Raw genomic sequence first — 11,720 nt, forward strand, 5'->3', positions numbered from 1 at the left:
TATATTTCTAATAAAGTAATGCAGTAGTTTATAAGTAAACGCAAAAAAATAACATTTTAATGAAAGCCTTTCTGTGTAACCTATTAAAATGGTGTTTCTCTGTTTGTTCGTTTCTTTCACCTGGCAACGGAGTAACCGATAGCCGTGATTTTTTGCATAGGAATATCCAAAGAGCTGACAAGTGTTACATACTATTTTTTATCCCGAATCGCTCCCCCGGTAAAATCCTTAGTGGAAAAATGAATTCATATTTTACGTCACAACAGAGTTACTAATTGGCGTAATTTTTTGCAAAAAGATTGCCGAAAAGCCAACAAGTATCACAAGATATTTTTCATACCGAAAAATCACTTTCTTCGAAAAATTCTTAGTAAAACAATTAATTAATATTACAACTGAACAATGATGCTACGTCGCCATAGACTAACAAACCGTCGTTTTTTTTGCATAGCTATAGTTAGATCACCGAAAATTGAAAGAGGCTACATGAAATCCTGAAAAAATATATAATTCTATCCGATTTTTTTTATTGCTAAACTGCAAAACGAATTCATTTGCTAATTTCTCCTTAATACCACGCGAGCGAAGTCTCGGTTAGAAGCAAGTTTAAAATATAAATATAGTGAACAAAAAAAAACGTATCAAATTTAAGTTCAGAAAGATAGAACTGTCAGTTTGTTTGTAATAACAGCTCTGAATTTTTATTGGATCAAATCATTAACAACTATATATATATATATGAACTAATAAGAAACATGTCATGTTAACTCTATCAGCCCGATGACATTTAAAAGGAGAATCTCGCTAAACATGGGTACCCGAATCCCGGAAATCTATCACAACACAAAATGGAATGGCTATTCTTAACACGTGTTTACCTGGGACGTATTAAAATATCTGGTTCATTTTTATTAAAAAGTATTTTTATGAATTTTCAAATTTTTTCCGTGTGTAAGAAAACCTTTTTTATATCAAATTTTTCGTAGCACTGAACTTCCTCATTATTTATATTGCGAATAAATAAATAAATATGGTTTATTTTTGTTTTTTTTTTGCACCACAACAGGCCAGGCGGCCCAATTACAGTGGTAAATTTCATCACAGAACACCCAGGCTTGAGAAAAATATAATTTAAATTTTTGTGTTCTCACCGGGAATCGAACCCAGAACCTTCCGTGTGTGAGTCAAGCGTCTTAACCACTACCACGGAGGCCGCTAACATATAGGTATATTTCATAAATTTTGTTGATTAATTGAACGTAGTTATGCAGAAAGCAGCCAGCTATAGAAAAGTGAAACTAAGATAATAGCACTTAAATGAAAAGGGTGAATAATCGAATCTATACAACCACTGGAATGTTTTTGACTTTAGCAAATGATAAACAATGAATATACTAGTTTTTTTTACATCACAAACAATAATCTAATTATGTATTTGACCAGTTGTAATGGTTTTTAAAGTACTGTAAGATTTTTCTAGGCTTGTGGGTGTTTTCTGCGAATTGAGAAATGCAGTTTTTGTGATCATTGCAACTTTTTTTGTATGAAAGCGGTCTGGCTGTTTTTAGCTGAATACAGAATCGACCTTACTGCACCCGATAACATCAATATCTCATTTGTTCAAAATTGTGGACTGGCTGCTTTCTGCATAACTACGTTTAATTATCAGTTGGAGACCATGTCTCAAAAAAAAATACAAAGGAGTTTTAAAATATCAAAAACGTTCAAATACTACCTTCAGTATGTACAAAATATGTTTTTATCCACAGAAATTTAATTAAGGTCTAAAGGGTCTAAAACTTCTGAAAAATATGCCTGAAACGGAGTTTGTCGCGTGAAAGGTTTGCAACTCAGGGGAATTGTGGGACAAAACAGAAACAAAGATCACTCGATCATAGAGTGCTATAATGGCTGTAATCGGTAATAATTTGGAGTCGATTGTTAATGAGTTGTTAACCCGGAGGTACGACTTGTTAAATTTCATCTGAAATGGAAACAACTCTTACAGATTGTCATGAACCTGTTTCGTAATACTAGTAACTCATTTTGATAATAATATACAATATATACTCACTCGTACATGTATGTAGATTTATGCCGCTCCCTAAAAATGATACCTGTTCTATCAAATCAAATTAAGTTAAGCACATCTTTTGTAACAGAGATAGCTTCACATGGAGAATATTCCATATGGAAATTTAAGATTATTTTATTTATTTATTTATTTGACACTTCATATACATATACAATAAATATACATATAAGGGCGGGCATATTGCCTTAAGGCAATTTCTTCCTACCTACCCAAACCGTTCAGTTTGAGAAAATTATAAATACATGGACATATTGAATCTTACAATTTTATACAAAAATTAAAAGCAAAGATTAACAAAAATAAATATGTGTATAAAAACAAATAACACTTTACTATGAAGAGAGGAGAGGGGATGGGAAGGAAAGAAGAAGGATAAAGGAACAATTTAAATATTTAGATAGTGACATTTCAATCTTGACTTAAATGTAAATAAAGAAGGGGCGTCTCTAACATTAGTGGGTAGATTATTCCACAATCGAGCGGCTACTACTGTGAAAGAGGAGGCAAAAAAATTAGAGCGATGACAGGCTATTAAAAGGGTTCTCTCGTTACTAGAACGAAGAGATAGTCCGTGTTGTGAAAGAGGTTGGATGAGCTCTCTCAGATAAACAGGCGAAGTGGGATTATTTAAAATATTGAGATTATCATAGCTCCATAGCTGGTTTGGATATCATTTTATTCATCACAATATTTGAGTTTGTGCAAATACTTATAGACAAAAAACTGGATTTCACCCCCGCGAGAGTCATTAAGATTAACAAATTTCAACAGGGGTGGAGAATACCTTAACGGGGGGAATATGGTAGTCTAGGCATTTACAGGGCTTATGACCTATCATTGGTTGGTTTTAGTGGCCACTTTACACGCTGTGTAACATTCGCAATTTTGCCTATGTTTGAACATCCGTTTTTCTAAAATTCTTCCATTTGTTTATTTTAGTGAAGTTAAAGAGCTGAAACCTTTATTGTTGTGAAGAGATTCATCTGACTGAATTATTTCACATGACTAGCAGTGTGTAAAATGGCCACTTAAACCAGCCAACGACTTCTTTAGGTATTCTCCATCCCTGTTGTAATTTGTTAACTTTATTTATCATTCTGCTATGTTTGAATCTTTATAAATCCATTCTAATATCATAAATGTGAAAGTGTGATTCTTTCACGTTACAACGGAGCCATCGTTTTAATGTGATTTTTTTGCATAGGGTAGCCGTAGAACTGAGAACTATCATAGCCTACTTTTCATACCGAAAAAAATTCCACTCTCTCGGGAAACTTCTTAGTGGAGAAATGAATTTTTTTTTCACGTTGCAACGGAACTACAAATTGACATGTATTTTTGCATAAAGATAGCCGAAAAACTGATAAATGTCACAAGCACTTTCCATTGCGAAAAAATATTATTCCCTTCGGAAATTCTTAGTGGAGAAATGATTTAACATTGAAGCAGAATAACGATGCTACGTCGCCATAGACTAACGAATAGTTTTTTTGGTGGACCGGAAATCGATACAGGCTACTTTTTGTCCCGAAAAAATATATCATATTACCGGGAAAATTCTTATTGTTAAACGAATTGACAAACCATTTTCTCCCAAATACCGCGCGAGTCGCGGGTAAATGCTAATGTATATCACAATTGTTATCATATGCATATGTAACGCAGCATAAGTAACGGCCAACAAACGCACACAAACAGCCGCGTATTGGTGTATCTGTATGTGCTTCCGAAGCAGGGTTGCCAATTTGTGGGCAATTCCCCAAACTGCGGGGAATCTCAACTCGATTAGGGATTTTGTGGGGTTTGGTATTATGCGGGGAAAATGCGGGAATTCTAACATTTATAATTTTTATTTTTAGCTAACACATCGATAGTTTGATATTAAGTGATTAAAACATTAATATTATTATGAATGAAATCGATATTTTTTAAAAGAAACACAATATCATCTTCAAATAGTAATTCGGAGAACCCCTTTTTAACGGAAAATGAAAACAATGATAGTCGAATAAGCACATTAGGTACTAGTACAATTGACTGCTTGCGTTTTGTTTTATTATCTTTCAAAATAAAAACGGTTTTTTGTAAAAAAAATAAAATGGTTTTTAAAAGTTGTTGGTAAAAAGCGCAAGATAATCCTAATGTAGGTTGTTAACAAAATTTGTTTTAACTCTTCTTAAAAGACCACAAACGTCCCCTCAAAATATCAACGATGATTAGACCTTAAGTCTTTTTAGTTTGAATTAAAAAATATTGTAATATTACATATGCATAAATGGCAAAGTTACCGATGGTGGACCCTCGCTATACTTACGATTCTAGCCAGTTTTTATTTCATGTTATTGTATACATATATAAAAAAAACTTTTTTTTCTATCTCGTGATATTATGTGGGGAATTTGTGGAGAATCGGGACTTTGTTTTCTCCCCATTTGGGTAATTTGATCTAGATTTTTGAGGAATTTGGAAAATTAGCATTGGCAACGCTGTTCCGAAGTCTACAATAGTCATGACTCCACCCATGCATTTGAGACAAATTGTTACGCAGCGATGGTCAGCCGCTTCATGATATTGGTCGGACTGCAAGTCTCTTTCGTTATATTTCTAATCTTAACCATTTATCAAATGGATTATCCAATTTCGATAGTTAAGAAAAATAAAATAGGACAGGTATTTTAGTGTTATTTAGTGTTTACGTTTTCATTGAAAGTTATGTATACTATACCAGCGGACCCGACAGGCGTTGTCCTGCCCAAACGTCGGCTTGCCTGCTTTTAGCTGGTTCAGCAAATGTTTTTTCGAAATACGAATTTTCGATACACTGTATACAAAGTGTATTTTTAAAATTTCTTTTCATTACTTTTATTTATTATTAAATTTCAAAAAAGGTACATGTTTAAAAAAAAATTTATACATATCTACTTTTACACATCTAGAATATGTTATCACTGTGACTCTCCAAAAAAAGAGAATAACTCTTGTGCTTGTAGAGTGACTTACACTGTTGTTGTTGTTTATTTATAAGAGTTTATATAATTTTAAATACGAGAACATGAGAAGAAAAAAAACATAAAGAAAAATCATAAAACAATAAACATTCATACTAATTAAAAATTTATGTAGTTTTTACACGTGTTCAAAAAATTAGTTTAGATTTACTTTAAATTTATTTATCGATATATTATTTTTAATAGTTTTTAGTTCATTGGGAAGATGATTATAATTTTTTTCACCTTTAAAGACAAATTTATTAAAGGCAAGGACAAAGCATTAAACATTCGATTTGACATTTCAATATTTTTCATTTCACCTACCGAGTTCAATTGTGCATCTTAACCATCCAGGGACCCACTCAAACACACGAAAATAAAAACCATCAAAATCGGTCCAGCCGTTTAGGAGGAGTTCAGTGACATACAGACGTACATAAGAATTATATATCTCATCATCATTCCTTTTCCGCACCTGATGGTGCATATAGCACTGCATTGGTGCACCAATCGCAGCGTATCTTGACCATTTTTGTTACATGGAGGTAAGATGATCAGTCTTACACTTTAGGTACCAGTCCTGGAACTATGAAATATCCTAGTGTGAAAAGATCCCTTTAAATTAGTTTATTTCAATTATGTACACAAAAATTGTTTATTTCTTTTATGTAATGGGAAACGTTAATGTAAATATATGTATTTGATTAATTTATAAAAATGTATTTAGTTGTTATATTGTTTTTTTATTTGTTATTAATAAAAAAAAAAAATCATATCAACCATGTCAGGGGTCGAACCCGAGACCTCTTGAATGGTAGGCAAACGCGCTGACCATTAAACCACGAAGCCGACATCTAGAGATAAGTAATATACTTTAGGACCTATTAAAAAGTTTTAGTTAATTATATTTATTTCAGTGCCTGAAATATGTTAACTTAAATAGGGAATTATTTAGTAATAATTTAAATCGTATTAGCAATAGATCCGATAGTGTACTGTCAGTTCCAGGATGCAGAACTAAGTTCGCACAGAGGCACTCCTTACATGTTGGTCCAAGATCCTTCAATCTTCTAACTAAGGAACTACATAACATTAAATCGCTGGTACAGTTTAAAGTAGGTTTGAGGTCTTGGATTAGCATGGAAGGAACAGATAGACACGTTTTTAAATTTTTAAAATTAAAAATAAAATGCATACTACAAATAAATCCCGATTTCGTAATATCAGCTGTTAATTTGGTTATTCTTTTCTTTTTCTTTTCTTTTATTTTCATGGTTATGTCATACCACATTTATACGCTTTGAACTTATTAATCATTAAAAAAGGAATGGCCCACGCTCAGACGCTGATGTCTTTGTGGGCATATTTTCCAAATTATGTTATAGCTTGATTTTAAGATGTATTTTTTTGAAACGTATTTTTGTAAATAAAATTCTATGTATACTTAAATATGTATGGAAAAATAATCAAATAAAAAACATTAAAAAAAATTCTTAGTAGAAATCAAGCTCACAAGAAAAATTCTACTTCCTAACATAATAGGAATGATACTTCATGGAATTATTTTTTGTAATTATGTTCCGAAAAATTAGTAACGAGTAAAAAGGACTAACTATCTATGCCAGTTTACTGTGAATTCAAAGATGTACATCTCATTTTTTTGTATTTTTTTGCACCACAACAGGCGGGGAAGCCCAATGACAGTAGTAAATTATAGTACAGAATACCCTGGTTTGAGAAAAATCATGTTTTTAATTTTTGTGTTCGCACCGGTAATCGAATCCGGAACCTTCCGAGTGTGAGTCTAGCGTTTTAACCACTACACTACGAAATCCGTCAATTTACGCTGTTCATGTTTACTCACTACAAGTTCGGTTCCAGAACTAAGGTTGAATGGAACACAAGACGGCTTAGTGCTGCATCTAGTGTAAACATATATATCAATGCTTCCTACTCGGAATTATCGGCACTTGTTTCTGATCCAAACCCAATTATCTAATATTAAATAGATGTCCTTAATCCCCAAAATATTTCGTGTTAACATTTATTAAGGAAAATAATAATAATTAAAACTGTATTCCGCAAAGCACATCTTCTCTGAAAAAAGTCATATACATATTTACAGAATTTCTGTGGATATATATTTAAAAAACCAATTCCTATTCTTCTGTGATATTTTATGTTATCAGTAAATTTGTTTAATCAATTATTATGTTTTTGGTTAGCAAAATATTATTTTTGTGACCCACATTTTTTTACATAATATTGTCTATAGAAAAGAAGGGTTAATTATCTCATGTCTCATCTTTACAAATACAATTCCTTTGTAAATGTGATGTCACTGAACTCCTTCTAAACGGCTTAACCGATTTACGAGCGGTTTTCAGAGAAATATAGATCTTTGCGGTGTGCGTGTTCGTAGATATTAAAATCTTCAATCTAATGTGTAAAAAAGAATTAAAGAGCATAAATGTTTTATTCGTCGATCTACCAGGGTTGCATTCGAGGAGAATGCAATAGTAAAAAAATGGAAAGGTTTTGTTTTTTATGTGTATAAAAAAAAGTTTGTTATTGAATGTTTACAAACAGCATTTGTTTTTTGTGGATCTCTTATAATTTCTATCAATTTATTTCTTTTTACTGGATTTTCGGTATTACTAAAATAATATTAAATTCAATCCATTTTTAAAAATCGTATTCCCACATAAGTACACCCCTCTGTTGGTGAGAAGACCGGAGTTTGACGTTTGCAAAAAGAATGCCATATTTGAAAAAATATTTATTTTATGTTTTGGAATTCAACCATAAACAAGTACCAAGTACCTATAATATTTTGATTATTTTGTTGTAATTTTTCTAGTTATTAAGTTCTATCTTCCTTCTAATTTTACTGTAAGTTTCTATTTTCTGTTCAATAGGCACTATCAGGTTTTGGTGGGTTTTTCTGTTAGTGCCTATTTCAATTTATGTTGAAATTTTTATTGGTTTGGATATGTGTTTATTATTACAATTGATATTTTGATGTTATTCTTGTTCTTATATTTTTCTTCTCTTTTGTTTGTATCTATATTGTTATTCCTGTCTGTTTATGTTTTTCTTATGTTTATAAATGTAACTTGTTTTTGGCCGATGTTATCAAGTTTTGGTAGTAGGCCCTAATAAAGAAAAAAAAAAAAACAAGTACCTACTTAAATTTAATACATTTTTAGTTTTGGAATTCAATCACAAACAAGTACCTAGGTACATACTTATAAATAAAAAGTCTTTTTCCAAGGCAAGCCAACGTTTGGGTAGGACTACGCCTGTCGGGTCAACTAGTATTGTATATATTAGAATAACCGAGCTAGGAGTTAAATTCAATATCCTAATGTATGATGCTATTCAATATTCCTTGAATATATTAGTATTCTACAAATATCTAAGGTCACGGCAAAAGAACGTTGTTTTGAGAATCAGGTTTTCCCGAGACAAACCTTTGTTAAACCCACACAGAATACTTATCTTTCTGCTTCTCCTTGGACTTGTTATGGCTTTAATTTAGCAATAAAAGCTCTGAATATTCTTAGCGAAAAACATTTCGTTCTCATTCACAAGAAGTCAATAAATAAATAAATTTATTTGGTTTACAAATAATGGAGAAAAAAAAACAGAAGTATTCCCACAAAAAAAGACATTTCCAATTTTTCAACCACTGATAAAACAAATTGCAAACACTAATGAAATACAAATTTGCAAAAACATTTTTTCAATGGAAAAACAATATAACACGATTTTTTGCAGAACACTTTTACATTCACAATTTAATAAGGCCAAGAGGACAGATTCATTAATGTCCGTAAGACTAATTTCACTAGGCCAGAGGTCAGTATTATTTATTTATTAATATAATTTATTTAAAACTTTAAGAAAAAATATTCAGTACCTTGGCGGACTAATTGTAAAAAGCAATATCTTCTAGCCAACCAAAAAACATACTGGTCAAAAGAAGAGATTGGTCAAAATTTTGCACCAAAAAACCGCATATATGTATCAAAAGATACATATGTTTTAAAAAAAGTAATTGATTAAAAAACAGCTGTTTTTTAATTGGGAGATAAGGCTTGCACATATAAATAAAAATATTCAATATGTTACACAAATATTGCAAAACCATGACCTGGATTTAATTTAATAAATTTGTAAAAAATTGGTTACTGGGTTTAGGTCGAGAAAAATCGGAAAATTTACTCAAAATACATTCCTAAATAATAAATTAATATTGTATAACTGCATAGTAAATTAACAAATAGGTAGTAATGTTATTGATTATTTTTTGCATAAAAATGTCTGCCTTAAAACAGGTTGTACCTAGTTAGGCAGACTAGACATGATCCAGAGAAATCTATTACCTAAGTGTGTATGTAGTAGACAAAGTAATTGTTATTTTTGTTAATGAACTTTGATTATTATTATTATTAATATTATTTATTATTATATTAAATGATGAGGAATGAGGGATCAGATTATGAGTTTGGAAGGAGAGAGTTAGAGGAACTAAGGGAAGAAAAGGGATAAAAATATATATTTGATATTAGGCCCAAAAGCCCGAATTAATTAGCATGTTATTATTGAATAAATTCAATTTTATTCGCTTAATAACTCATTTATATTTGGCCTATATATATTTTTTTATTTTTTATTAATAAATTTCATAAAAGGCACATTTAAAAAAAAATCTACACAGATCTACTTTATACATCTAGTAAATGTTATCACTGTAACTTTCCAAAAAAGAAACTAATTTTTGTGCTTGGAGAGCGATTTACACTGTTGTAGTTGTTTATTTATAAGAGTTTATATAATTTTAAATATACGAGTACATGAGAAACAAAATAAAAACATGGGATTTTTAAAGAAAAACATAAAACAATAATACGTTACAATTGACTTTCCGTATTGAGTGTCGAGGGTTTCTTGGAAATTTCTATAATAATTAATCTTTGTACTATTTTAAGATGAATATATTGGCATCATATTGGCATCCTACAATACCATATTGTAACAAAGATTGTACAATTAAGTTATAAGCTATTTTGTAAATATTGATTTTTTAAATTTTCCTTAATCTAATAAATATGAATATACATTTTCTAATTCGTTTAACTAGTTCACAAATATGGTCTTTCCATTTTAAGTTTTGGTCTATGTATACACCAAGATTTTTAATTTTATCTGTTGTATCAAGTACTGAACATGTTAGATCGCAGTTTGTTTTGTTGTAATTGCTTTGGTGAATAGTTATTTTTACTACTGAATCTAAATTTTTATTTTTTTAATAAAAAATGGGATGATTTTTGTCTTTTCCGTATTTAAAGAAAATATATATGTATATTTTTTTAATTTTTTTTTAAAAATATTTTTGTCAAATCATAAATTTTATTTATTTATAACGTCATTAGCAACTAAATTTACTGAGTTCCAGTTAACTCCCTCAACCAAAACAACCGTATTATCGGCATATGATATTATTTTTTGATTTAAATTTTGACAAAATATGTCATTGGCACAGAGAATAAATAAAAGCGGACCTATTGCCGTACCCCGAGGTATCCCAAAATCACAAGTCTCCATTTGACTATATGTATTTTTTATTTTCACCATTTGTGGTCGTTGGAATAGATAACTTGTTAGCCATTCAATGGTTTTACATCACATTCCCACATCTTTTAATTTTGATATAAGTGTGGTGATACACTATCGAATGCTTTTTTTAAGTCAATAAATATACCAATACACTTTAATAATTTGTTCAATTAATTATGAATATATGTGGGTAATTTTGCAATAGCATCCTGAGCGCTCCCATTTTCCATAAAACCAAATTGGTTATGGTGAATCAATTTATTATCTTTTATAAATTCAGTCAACCTTTTTAAACAATTTTTTCTAATATTTTAGCAATGTTTGAAATTACTGAAATAGGACAGTAGTTAGTTATTTTTTCAGGATTCCCTGCTTTAAATATTGGAGTAATAATAGTTTTAAAATAAAATACATATTTGTATTATTTAATATTTAATTTAGTATAATTGAATATACTCGATTAATTTGTGTAGTTTTGGTAGTATTATTTAGTCACAGATTATTATTTATTACCTACATTTAAATTACTCTTAACTAAAAGCGCAATATTTTTTCGTGCCCGAGATCCTAAATAATTTAGGCCTGAAGGGCCAATTTACTGACGCCCGTAAGGCCTATGAATCGAGGCCGCAGGGCCGATAACATGAGGCCTCGAGGGTCAAATTTTCTCGCATGTAACAGTCGGCGACAGACATAAATATTCTACCTAAACGTTTTTGCGGTTAGCTTAGGTAATCAATAAAAATAAAAACATTTATGTAATTAATAAAAAAAGTTTTAAAAAGATCTAGTCAAACATGCTACGCTAGTATCCCGAAAACCTATTAACTTTATTATTAATTGATCCATAATTATTGGATATAAAATTAACTTATACGGGTCATAAAATAATATTCGAAGAAGGTTATAATTATAATTAAGTATTTTATATTTACCCTTTCTTCGTACAAATTTACAGTCGATAAAATTAATATGTTTCAAAATTCTGGGTGAGTCTTTTTTAATAAATATAA

This window comes from Micrasema longulum, unplaced genomic scaffold (genome assembly GCF_059751315.1).
Source record: "Micrasema longulum isolate JH-2025_06_02 unplaced genomic scaffold, ASM5975131v1 h1tg001914l, whole genome shotgun sequence".
NCBI classification, from domain to species: domain Eukaryota; kingdom Metazoa; phylum Arthropoda; class Insecta; order Trichoptera; family Brachycentridae; genus Micrasema; species Micrasema longulum.